At 41.7% G+C, this 11,776-nt stretch overlaps 1 protein-coding gene and 1 pseudogene across 1 annotated transcript in view; one reads left to right on the top strand and one right to left on the bottom strand.

Moving 5' to 3' along the window:
- The window catches only part of LOC118712452 (interferon-induced very large GTPase 1-like), an 87,762-nt gene that overhangs the window by 73,064 nt on the left and 2,922 nt on the right, over nucleotides 1-11,776 (bottom strand). The gene's annotated exons all lie outside the window — the stretch shown is intronic.
- On the top strand, nucleotides 3,452-3,897 carry LOC118713200 (annotated as a pseudogene).

Here is an 11,776-nt window from a genome sequence, read left to right as displayed (position 1 = left end):
GATGATGTTCTTTTTGTCTTTTAGTTGTAGTTTTGAAATTATTGTGCAAGGCAGCATTTTGGTGTTTACTTGTGCCGCCATCTTGGTTTCTCTCTATGGTAATTCATATTTGACAAAGGAAGCAAGAACATGCAATGGTGTGTAAATATAGTCTCTTAAAATAATGACATTGGGAAAATATGACAGGTACATACAAAAAAAAAGTGAAATTGGAGCACCATCTTACACCATACATAAGAATAAATGCAAAATGAATAAAATACTTTAATGTAAGTTGTGAAGCCATAATGATCTTAGAAGAAATATACGCATAAAAATCTTAGACATCTCACATAGCAGAACTTTGAGAAACAACTCTTAGGCAAGAGAAACAAAGGAAAACATAAACAAGTGGGACTACATCAAAGTAAGAAGTTCCTGCACATCAAATGAAACCATTTTCAAAATCTAAAGGGAACCATCTGTATGGGAGAACATATGGCCAATGATAACATTGGATAAGGGGTTAATTTCCAAAATCTATGTAGAATTCATACAACTCAACAAAAGGGAGATAAACAATAGAATTAAACAATAAGCAAAGGACCTAAATAGACACATTTCCAAGAATAAAAAGTGCTATTGTCACTAATCATCAGAGAGATGCAAATTAAAATGACAATGAGGTACCACTTCACACGTCATTATGGTTACCATCAACATATCAATAAACAGCAAGAGCGGGCAAGAATGTGGAGAAAAAAGGAACCTTAGTACAGTGCTGATGGCAATGCACATAGGTGCAGCCACTATGGAAAACCGTATGGAGTTTTCTGGAAAAATTAAAAACTTGAACTTCCATTTGACCCAGAGATTCCACTTAGGAATATATCCAACAAATACTGAAACACCAATCAGGAAGAATATAGGCACCCCTATGTTTATAGCAGCATTATTTACAATAGCTAAGATTTGGAAACAGCCCAAGTGCACATAATCAGATGTGTAGATAAAAAGAACTGTGGTACGGTTACACCAGGGAATCCTATGAAGCAGTAAAAAAGGATTTCTTACCCTTTCAGATAGCATAGATGGACCTGGAGATTATCATGCTAAGTGAAATAATAAATCTTGTAGAGAAAAACAAATACCACAGTTCTCTCTGATATGTGGAATCTAATGAACACAATAAACATGATCAAAAAAGAACCAGAGAATGGATGAGAAACCAAGATGGTGCCATAGGTAAACTCCAAAATTGCTGCCTCACACAACAATTTCAAAATTGCAACTAAATGACAAAAAGGACATCATCCAGAACCACAGCAAAGCTGACTGAGTGGAATCAAAGGAGCTGCAAAATGCTGAGGTATAGAGACACGTGCGCAGAGAGGAAGGGTAGCTGAGTGCCTGGCTGGCTTTCTCTGGTGGGAGGGAGAAGGAAGCTCCCGACTGCACTGAACCCCAGTTCCGACTGCACTGAACCCCAATTCCGGGTGAGACCCTGTGGACCCAGGCTCATACAGAGAGAGTCTGGACTGTCAGGTAGAGAGAAAGGCACACTGAGACTCAGGGGAGCCGTAGAAGGCAGGGGTCTGGAGGCACGCACAAAATTACATGCAGAAGGTTCCAACTGCAGTGAATTCCAGTTTAGGGTGAGAATCTGGGAATTCAGCAATTACTGAGGGACACTGGGACCCAGTGGCCTCATAGGGCAGGTCTGACAAGAACCCAAGACTCCCTGCTCAGCCCTGAGAATCCACCCCATCCAAGCTGAGCATAGAGGGTTTTGCAATTTTGCAAGTCTTATGTGATAGGCTATCAGCACAGAAGTTCTCCCAGCATAGACACCCCTGATCCTCACAGCCAAGTGGCCTGGAGGTCAATTTCTCCCAGTGATACCAACAATAATCAAAACTTAACTACAACAATCCAGTCCACTGTAAATCCAGTCCACAAAGGGTGCACCTCAGGTACCTGGGAAGGCCGAGCCACTGGCCCATATAGGACACCTAGTACACAGAGCTACCCTTCCAACTCAGGAAAGCAGCGAAAATGCAGAGACAAAGAAACAGATCACACACAAAAGAAATGGAGGAAAACAAATGACTAGATATAGAGTTCAAATCCACGGTTATAGATTTTTCAAGAATTTCCTAGAAATCACCAATAAATTTAGTGAGACCCCTTTTTTGAGGATATGAAAAAGAGCCAACTAGAAATTAAGCATACAGTTACTGAAATAAAAAATATTATACAGAGACCTAACAGCAGACTAGAGGACCTCAAGAATCAAGTCAAAGATGTGAAATACAAAGAAGCGAAAAGAAAAAAGAATCCAAAAATTTGAAGACACTGTAAGGAGCCTCTGGGACAATTTCAAGTGTACCAACATCAGAATTATGAGGGTGCCAGAAGGAGAGAGATAGCAAGATACTGAAAACCTGTTTGAAGAAATAATGACAGAAAACTTCCCCCACCTGGTGAAAAAAATAGACTTACAAGTCCAAGAAGCGAAGAGGACCTCAAACAAGAAGAACCCAAAGAGGACCACACCAAGACACATCATAATTAAAATGCCAAGAACAAAGGACAAAGAGAGAATATTAAAAGCAATAAGAGAAAAACAGTTATCTACAAGGGAGCTCCCATATGATTGTCAGCTGATTTCTCAACAGAAACTATGCAGGCCAGAAGGGAGTGGCAAGAAACATTCAAAGTGATGAATCGCAAGAACCCAGCAAAGTTATTCAGAATTGAAGGTCAGATAAAGATATTCACAAATAACAAAAAGCTAAAGGAGTTCATCAACATCAAACCAGTATTATATGAAATGCTAACAGGTATTCTTTAGAAGAGGAAGAAGAAAGAAAAGATAAAAATTATGAACAACAAATGCATATCTATTAACATGTGAATCTAAAAATCAAGTGAATTAAAAATCTGATGAACAGAATAAACTGGTGAATATAATGGAATCAGGGGCATAGAAAGGGAGTGGACTGAAAATTCTCAGGGGGAAAGGGGTGTGGGGGATGTGGGAAGAGACTGGACAAAAATTGTACACCTATGGATGAGGTCAGTGGGGGGGAGTTAAGGGCAGGGGGTGGGGTGGGAACCGGGTGTAGGGGAGCTATTAGGGGGGGGGGGGGAAGAGGAACAATTGTAATAATCTAAACAATAAAAATTTATTAAATTTTTCTTTATTTTATTTATTTTTTTAAAATATATTTTATTGATTTTACACAGAGAGGAATTGACAGGGACAGAGAGTTAGAAACGTCGATGAGAGAGAAACATTGACCAGCTGCCTCTTGCACACCCCCACTGGGGATGTGCCCGCAACCAAGGTACATGCCTTTGACCAGAATCGAACCCGGGACCTTTCAGTCTGCAGGCCGACGCTCTATCCACTGAGCCAAACCGGTCCTGGCAAAATTTATTAAATTTTAAAAAAAGCAACCAGAGAGTAGTGTGAGGAGATGATTCTGACCCCTGAACCAAGAAAGCCTGCATGCTGCTGCTTCTCAGCGTCCCACTTGGACGTCCCTCCACCATCGCCATCGTGCCCAAGAGAAAGGCTGAAGGGGAAGCCTCAGGAGGTAAAGCCAAGGTGAAGGACTAACCACAGAATAGAAACGGCAGGTTATCAGCTAAACCTGCTCCTCCAAAGCCAGAGCCCAAGCCTATGAGGCCCCTGCAAAGACGGGACAGAAGGTGCCGAAAGGGAAAAGGGAAGGCTGATGCTGGCAAAGGTGGGGATAACCCTGCAGAAAATGGAGATGCCAAAACAGACCAGGCACTGAAAGCTGAAGGTGCTGGAGATGCCAACTGAAGTGTGTGCATTTTTTAAAGAAATATATTTTATTGATTTTTTACGGAGAGGAAGGGAGAGAAATAGAGAGCTAGAAACGTTGATGAGAGAGAAACATCGACCAGCTGCCTCTTGCACACCCCCTACTGGGGATGCGCCCGCAACCAATGTACATGCCCATGACCGGAATCGAACTCGGGACCTTTCAGTCCACAGACTGACGCTCTACCACTGAGCCAAACCGGTTTTGGCTAAAGTGTGTGCATTTTTGATAACTATGTATTTCTAGTGACTGTATCATTAGAATGCTATTTTTTTTTATCAAGTTTTATACAAATGCAGAATTTTGCTTTACTTTTTTAAACTATGCTGTTAGCACACAGAGCATGTCGTTGTTATTTGCGGGGGAAGGACATGAAGTACTAATAGAATGTCTCCAAAGCTGGACTGATATGGGGGGAAATACCTTTCCCTTCTAATTTTGAGAAACTTCCTCTTTGTTCCTGGGAGGAGGGAGTCTCTTGATGTTGACACACATTAGCCACCTTGACACAAATACCTTATCATGTGGGAAACTAAAATTCATTTTTATGTCCTTTTCTCCCCTCCACTTTAAGCATAGACTTGGCTCTCTTAAGCCTATGGACCTGACTCATAAAAACTGATTTCCAGTATGTTGGGCAATCTGAACTTTCCAGTGTCACCATTGAGATTGGCCTCCCTCAAAAGATCAGCAGCTCCTTTATCAATTTACACATTGATATTCTCTGCCATTTTCATTTTATTTCCTGAAACTCAGGGTTGGCTTGTGAAAAGTTAAACAACATGCTCAGTGTGAAATGTCAACCCTTATGCTAAACTTTCCCTATTCAGAGCATCAGATGAAGACTCCCATGGGTTTTATGGTGGCTTTCTAGTTTTGGTAGTTCATAGAAGAAGGGAGTTTGAAAGTTGTTGTATACTGTTGACAATTGTCAGCCCATGTCCTGCCTGAAATACTATGATTATTCATGAATAGTATCTTTAATAAAGCTGGATACAGTTTGGCTTGGGAAAAAAAAAAAAGAACCAGAGGCATGGATACATGGAAAAATCCAACAGAGGTCAGAGGGGATGGGAGTGAGGGTGGGAACTTCATAAATGATAGGGAAGATAGTAGCCACAGAATATATATATACATAACACATGGACACAGTCATAAGAGTGGTGAAGGCCATGATATGGGTGGCGTGTCCTGGGTAGAGGTGGCCAAAGGAAGTGAAAATGGGTACATCTGTAATAGTGTCAACAATTAAAACACACACACACACACACACACACTAACAATTAAAAGCCAGACTAAAGAATAAAATAAAATATTTGTAATGCTTATATCGGGAAAAAGGCTTACATTTCAATTATATAAACTAGTGTTTCTCAAACTTTCTAATGCCACGACCCTTTAATACACTTCCTCATGTTGTGGTGACCCCCAACCATAAAATTATTTTCGTTGCTACTTCATAACTGTAATTTTGCTACTGTTATGAATCATAATGTAAATGTCTGTGTTTTCCGATGGTCTTAGGCGACCCCTGTGAAAGGGTCGTTCCCCCCCCCAAAGGGGTCGTGACCTACAGGTTGAGAGCCGCTGATATAAACACTGTTGTGGCTCTAATATGTAAGAGAATGCAATGGAAATGGGGGAAAAAGTTTGAAGTGACAATTCATAAAGGAAGATATTAAATGGTCAACAAGCACATGAAAAGATGGTCAGCATAATTAGTCATCATGGAAACACAATTTAAAACTGCAATGAGGTAACTCCTTACATTGAAAAGACTGACAACATCCTTACATTGAAAAGACTGACAACATCAAATGTCAGGGAGGAGGTGGACCCACTAAAACTCTCATACACTGTTGCTGGTAACCATTTTTAAAGCTGTTTGACAATTTCTTAAAAAGTTAAATATGTACCTGCCATACAACTCAGATATATCATTTTCAAGCATCTACCCTTGAAAATGCAAAATATATGTCCAACAAAGATTTGTGAGTAGATATTGATAGCAGCTTTTCACCATAATAGTCCAAACTGGAAATTCCCTAAATGTCCATCAATAGGTAAACAAATAAGTAAAATATTCTATACATTGAAACACACTCAACAATAAAAGTGGGTAACTACTTATACATGCAACAATGTGGTTGAATTTAAAAATTATCCTGCCAAGTGAAAGGAGGCATCAGTAAAAAAGACACATGAGTGTATTATTTCATTTTTATTAAATACAAACTAGTTTATAGTAACAGAAAGCATAGCAGTGGTTGGCTGCATGGTCAGGGAGGCATACATAGCAAAAGAGCACTAGGCATGTTTCGGCATGATGCAAGTGTTTTATATCTTAACTATGGGAATGGTTTCAAGGTTTTGATGGGTTTAACCATGCAAAAGTCATCAAAATGTATATCTTAAATGGGTGCATTTGATTGTGTATAAGTTATTTCGCAATGAGATTAACATAAAATAATAAAAACTTATATTTTAGCTGAAACTGGTTTGGCTCAGTGGTAGAGCGTCAGTCTGCGGACTGAAAGGTCCCAGGTTCGATTCTGGTCAAGGGCATGTACCTTGGTTGCGGGCACATCCCCGGTAGGGGGTGTGCAAGAGGCAGCTGCTCGATGTTTCTCTCTCATCAAAGTTCCTAGCTCTCTATCTCTCTCCTTTCCTCTCTGTAAAAAATCAATAAAATATAATAAAAATAAAAACTTATAATTTAAGTCAGGATAGAGGATCTCACATGATACCTGCTTCTATGAGGCTTCCAATGGGGGTTCATAGAGCCCCTTTATATGGAAACTATGTGCTCACATTAGACGTGACATTCCTGAAACCAGTTACACCCCATATTCTAATTTGCTTTTAGACTAGTGAGACTCTGCGACTTTACCTGAAGTATTCTGAAGTCAGATAGCAGGAGGATAATTTTTCCCTTCCCACAGTTTTGTCCATTTTTGTCCTTGTGTATCTAGTGGTTAACAGTAAATTCCAAGCTGCAGTTGAAGCATGAGGCATTGCTTTGAGGACAGACAGGAACTGCACTGGACCTTGGACAAGGCACATCCACGTGCTGGGAGGGTGTGTGTGTATCACTGAGGCGAGTGAAGAAGAAGGTTCGGTCCCTGGAGGCTGAAAGGAATGAACCCCTTCAGGGCCAGCCTCAGACAGAGATGTGGCTCTCAGCAGCAGGGGCCATGCGGTGGGATATAAACAAGTGCATCCCAAATTGGACCCACCTCTTCCCAAACCTCTTCTTCTTGTTCTTTTCACCCACTCGTCCTGTTCCCATCTTACTAGTGTCTCAGGCCCCAAACACAGTCATGTTTGACTCTTCTCTCTCTGTCCTTACAATCAGATATGACAACATCATAATTGATTGACACTCATTGACCTTTTTCTAAATGCTGGCACTTTGCTTGACAATGAGGATAGGGAAATAATTAAGAAAATGCCTGAAAGGATCCTATGAACCCCAATCCTGAAGCACAGAGAGGGACTAGGACAGTAGGAAAGATGATATGAAACAGTATTGTTGAGGCTCCTCTCACCTTTGGTGACCTCACTTCTAATTCTAGAGAATGGAGAAATCATATGGTCGGATCTTTCTCACATATTTTTATCTTCAAATTAAGACTGTAATTCCATTCTTGTGTTCTTTTTCTGGTCCCGAAGGAAGAAGTGTCCCGAATGTCTTTGCAATGCTGACTGTGCTCTAAATCCTGTTCCTGCTCACCTCCCCATGGGTCTTGTGTTCCATATATCAAGTCAAATATATTGAGTACCTTGCTTTCATGGTTTTGCTTTGGACAAGAAAACATGCTCAAGCCTTCCCATCCATTTAAATACAGATTGGATGCTGACTCCTCCGTAGGTTTGTATCTTCTGTATACTTTTGGCTCGGTGAACAAAATTTTGCATGGGGGGCGGGAGGGCGGGTGTCCCTCAGGCTGGCCTGCATCCTCTCCAATCTGGGACCCCTCAAAGGATGTCCTACTGCCAGTTTACAGGGATCGGGCCTACACCGGAATCAGACATCCCTCTCGCAATCTGGGATTGCTGGCTCTTAACCAATCACCTGCCTGTCTGCCTGGTTGACCTTAACCACTCTGCCTCCCATCCTGCTGACCCTCAAATGCCCCTGTCACTGGCCTGCTTGCCCCCAATGGCCTCCTGCCAGCCTGATCAACCCCAACTGTCCCCTATGCCAGTGTGCTAGCCTACAACTGCCCCACTGCAGGCCTGTACTCTCCAAACTGCTTCCCACTCTACTGTCCTGATCACCTCCAACTGACCCCCACTGATGGCCTGCTCGCCCCCAATTGGCCTCCCTGCTGGTCTGCTTACCCCCAACGGTCCTGCCCCCCACCAGCCTGATCACCCACAACTGCCCTCCCCTCTTGGCCTTGACTACCTCTACCTTGGCCCTGCTACCATGACTTTATCCAGAAGAACATCCAGCAGGTCTCCTGGAATATCTCCCAGTCGAATTAGCATATTAGTACAGATAGAGGCCTGGTGCATGGGTGGGGGCTGGCTGGTTTGCCCTGAAGGGTGTCCCAGATCAGGTTGGGGTCCCAGTGGGATGCCTGGTCAGCCTGGGTAAGGGGCTGAGGGTTGTTTTCAGGCTGGCCACACTCCCTTCAGGGTGGAGGTCCCCGCTAGGGTGCCTGGCCAGCCTGGATGAAGGGCGGGATGGATGTTTGCAGGCTGGCCAAGCCCCCTAATGGGGAGCCTCACCCCAAGGGGGAGTGTCCAGTCTGGGTGAGGGGCTGAGGGCCATTTCAGGCTATCCACACCCACTTCAGGGTGTGTGTGTGTGGGGTGGTCCCACTAAGGTGCCTGGCCAGCCTGGTTGAGGGGGTGATGGCCGTTTTCAGGCTAGCCATCTAAGCTCCCACCCACTCCTTTTTCTTTTTTTTCCTTCTTTTTTTCAGTGCCTCCTTGAGCAGAGGCCAGGGCCAGCTGGAAGCAGGTATCTGGGATTTATTTATCTTCTATAATTGAAACTTTTTAGCCTGTGCTGAGGCCAGGACCTGCCAGGACGGATGGGAAGCTTGGCTTCCTCCATCACTGGGGGCAACCCAAGCCTCCTGCTCATTCCAGCTCTGTGGCCACTGCCACCTTAGCTGGGTTAATTTGTATGCTCACTCTCATTGGCTGGAGAGTGTAGCAGAGGCACAGTCAATTTGCATCTTTCTCTTTTATTAGTGTAGATATTCTTAATTGTCAAATTTCTGAAAAAAGAAAAAGAAAAAAAGGTCCTTCTGGATCAATAAATGTTTGTTGTGAAAATGAACCAATGAATGTATCCTGCGCACTTATTCTCTTTTCTCAGTTCTGCTCTCATATTTTAAAGAAAAATTCTTTGTAAACCTGATACTCATACTATACTTTCCCAGTCCAGAAAACCACTCCAACCTTTTCATCCTGATAAATCTAGGGACCTTCTCTGTGTTAACTCCCTGTGTTTTTTTGTACCTATCATGATGATGTGCTTCTAAACAAAAGAGACCAAATTAGTACTATGGATCTGAGGGTTAGCAAAGATATGTTTAAAATACCAGCCTTTATTCCACACATATTTATTGAGGGGTGTCAGCAAGGTGGGGAATACTCTAGGTGCTGTAGGATAATTGAATAAGATAGGTTAGACCCCTGCCCTTTGCGAGTGGGAGTAAACAAACCATAAACCAGTAAATACTCGAATAAGCAAAATAACTTCAGATTGTATTATGTGCTAAGAAAGAAATAAGCAGGTAGTAGGAAGGAGAGTGGTTAGAGAATATGTGAATGAGGAGTTGTGACTCTGGTGCTAATCATGAGCTGATTTAGATTCTTCTTGCCATGTCCAACCTTTTCCAGTGTCTATTAAATTGGATTATCTAGCATTCCCACTTTTTTCTGGATAAACATCTGAAGGAAATGAAAATGCTAACTTAGAAAGACTGGCACCCCCATTTCATTACAGTATTCTTTTCAATAGCCAATACAAGGAAACAACCCGAAAGTCCTTTGATAGCTAAACGGATACAGAAAATGGAATGTTATTCCACCATAAAAAAGAAGGAAATCTTGCCATTTAACAATATAAATGAATCTTGAAGGTATTATGTTAAGTGAGGTAAGTCAGTGAAGGAAGAACAGGTATGATCTCACTTCTATGTGAAAATTAAAACCAAACAAACAGAAACAAAAACAAGGGAAATCACAGAGAACAGATTGGTAGGTTCTAGGGGTGGGAGTGTGGGGATCAAATAGGTAAAAAGAAGGTCTAAAGATAATAACAGTTATAAAACAAATGAGCCCTGAAGATGTATTGTACAGCATGGTGACTCTAGTTGTTAATTCCATATTATATATTTCAAAGTTGCTAAGAGAGTAAAACCTTAAAAGATCTCATCACAGGAAAAAAAGGTTGCAACTGTGTGTGGTGGTGGACATTAAGTAGACATTGTGGTGATCATTTTGTTACACACCTATGTGAAATCATTGTGTTGTACAATAGAAACTAACAATGTTTTATGTCAATTATATTAAAATAAAAAAGTTAAAAAAAATTTTTCACTTACCTCAGTATCTCTGTCTTCTATCCTAGATGCTATCTATTGCGGCAGGATAGTAAGAAGCTAAGAAAATTCCTGGGGAAGTGAGACAAGGAAATTAAATGATGACAAACAATTTGAATAATGTTCAGCAAGCCTGTGAACCACAAGAGCTTATCTTCCCAAATCATGGTCACTTGAAAGCAAATGGTGTATACCTCACCTCCCTAACCAGGGAATTCAGAGATTAAATCACCCTCATCTGGGAAATAGAGAACAGAGACCCAATTAATGTGCAAGCTAAACCCAAGGACAAATGAAGTTAGGGGAATAAAAAAACAAAACAAAACAAAAAAACAAAAACAAAAATAAACCGTTAAAGCCAGACAGACCCAGGATAAAAATAAAACAGTAAAGGAGACCAAGGAATTATCCCAAATTCCCCTATACCTTCATTTTGATGCATCAGCACATTAAAATTGCACCTAGAAAGTTGATGAATAATCTGCTGAAACCCTCCCTTAAGATTCTTGCCCTTGGACAAAAAAAAAGAGAGAGAGAAATGTCCTCAGGACAAAGACTCACTGTGGGTTCACTCTAGACTAGAACATGCCCATGTCCCTTCCCCTTAACCTCTAAGGGGTCCCCATGGGACTTACAACCAGGAGGGAATAAGGCAGTGCCAGCTTGTCCTGGGCTGACCCCCTGATTCCATCTCTAAGGCCCCCTTTCCTCTGACTTCCCAGTGAGCTAAGAGCAGCTGCCTTGGCTCACTTTTTTCCTATGTTTCTAAGAATCTGAAGCATTGCACAGCCTACCCTAAGTTCTTCCTATGTTTCACAGTCCTCAGCTTTCATAAATATACTCAGAAAATCACCTGGACTCATGTTGTGAAATCTTTTCTATACAAAGTCAAGAACCCACACACTACAGGCTGGCCTGAGGCAGACCTGCTCCAGGCCATCCAGGTCCCTTCCTGTCCAGGAACATTATTATTCCCTTTGAGTTTGGAGATGCTCTTTGTCCGTGTTGGATTAAGTATGTAGAATGGTTTATTGAATTACAAATTCATCCAAACTTCCTGGCTCTAGCCATTTTGGGGTATCCATCCACTTCTGGTGGGAGAAATGGTGATGTGGGCACCTTGTATATCATGGAATCTCAGTCTTCTTATTTCTTCCTCTAAAATGTGGTTACTGTAGGATACTTATTAAACACTAGCAGCCCTGCATATAAGCAAAACCAATGGATGCAAAACTCTAGGGGGTGAGGGAATGCATGGGAGTAGGGTAGGGGTCGGAAATGGTAAGATATGTACACATATAATACCTTAATAAAAAAGGAAAAAGATAAAAAACACTAACAGTTTAAGGCCAGAAATTCTGCAAGGTTAAGCCC

The sequence above is a fragment of the Pipistrellus kuhlii genome, unplaced genomic scaffold (genome assembly GCF_014108245.1).
Source record: "Pipistrellus kuhlii isolate mPipKuh1 unplaced genomic scaffold, mPipKuh1.p scaffold_m20_p_9, whole genome shotgun sequence".
In the NCBI taxonomy this organism is placed as follows: domain Eukaryota; kingdom Metazoa; phylum Chordata; class Mammalia; order Chiroptera; family Vespertilionidae; genus Pipistrellus; species Pipistrellus kuhlii.
Note: the sequence above shows the minus strand (reverse complement) of the source record. Positions and strands in the feature narration are given on the sequence as shown.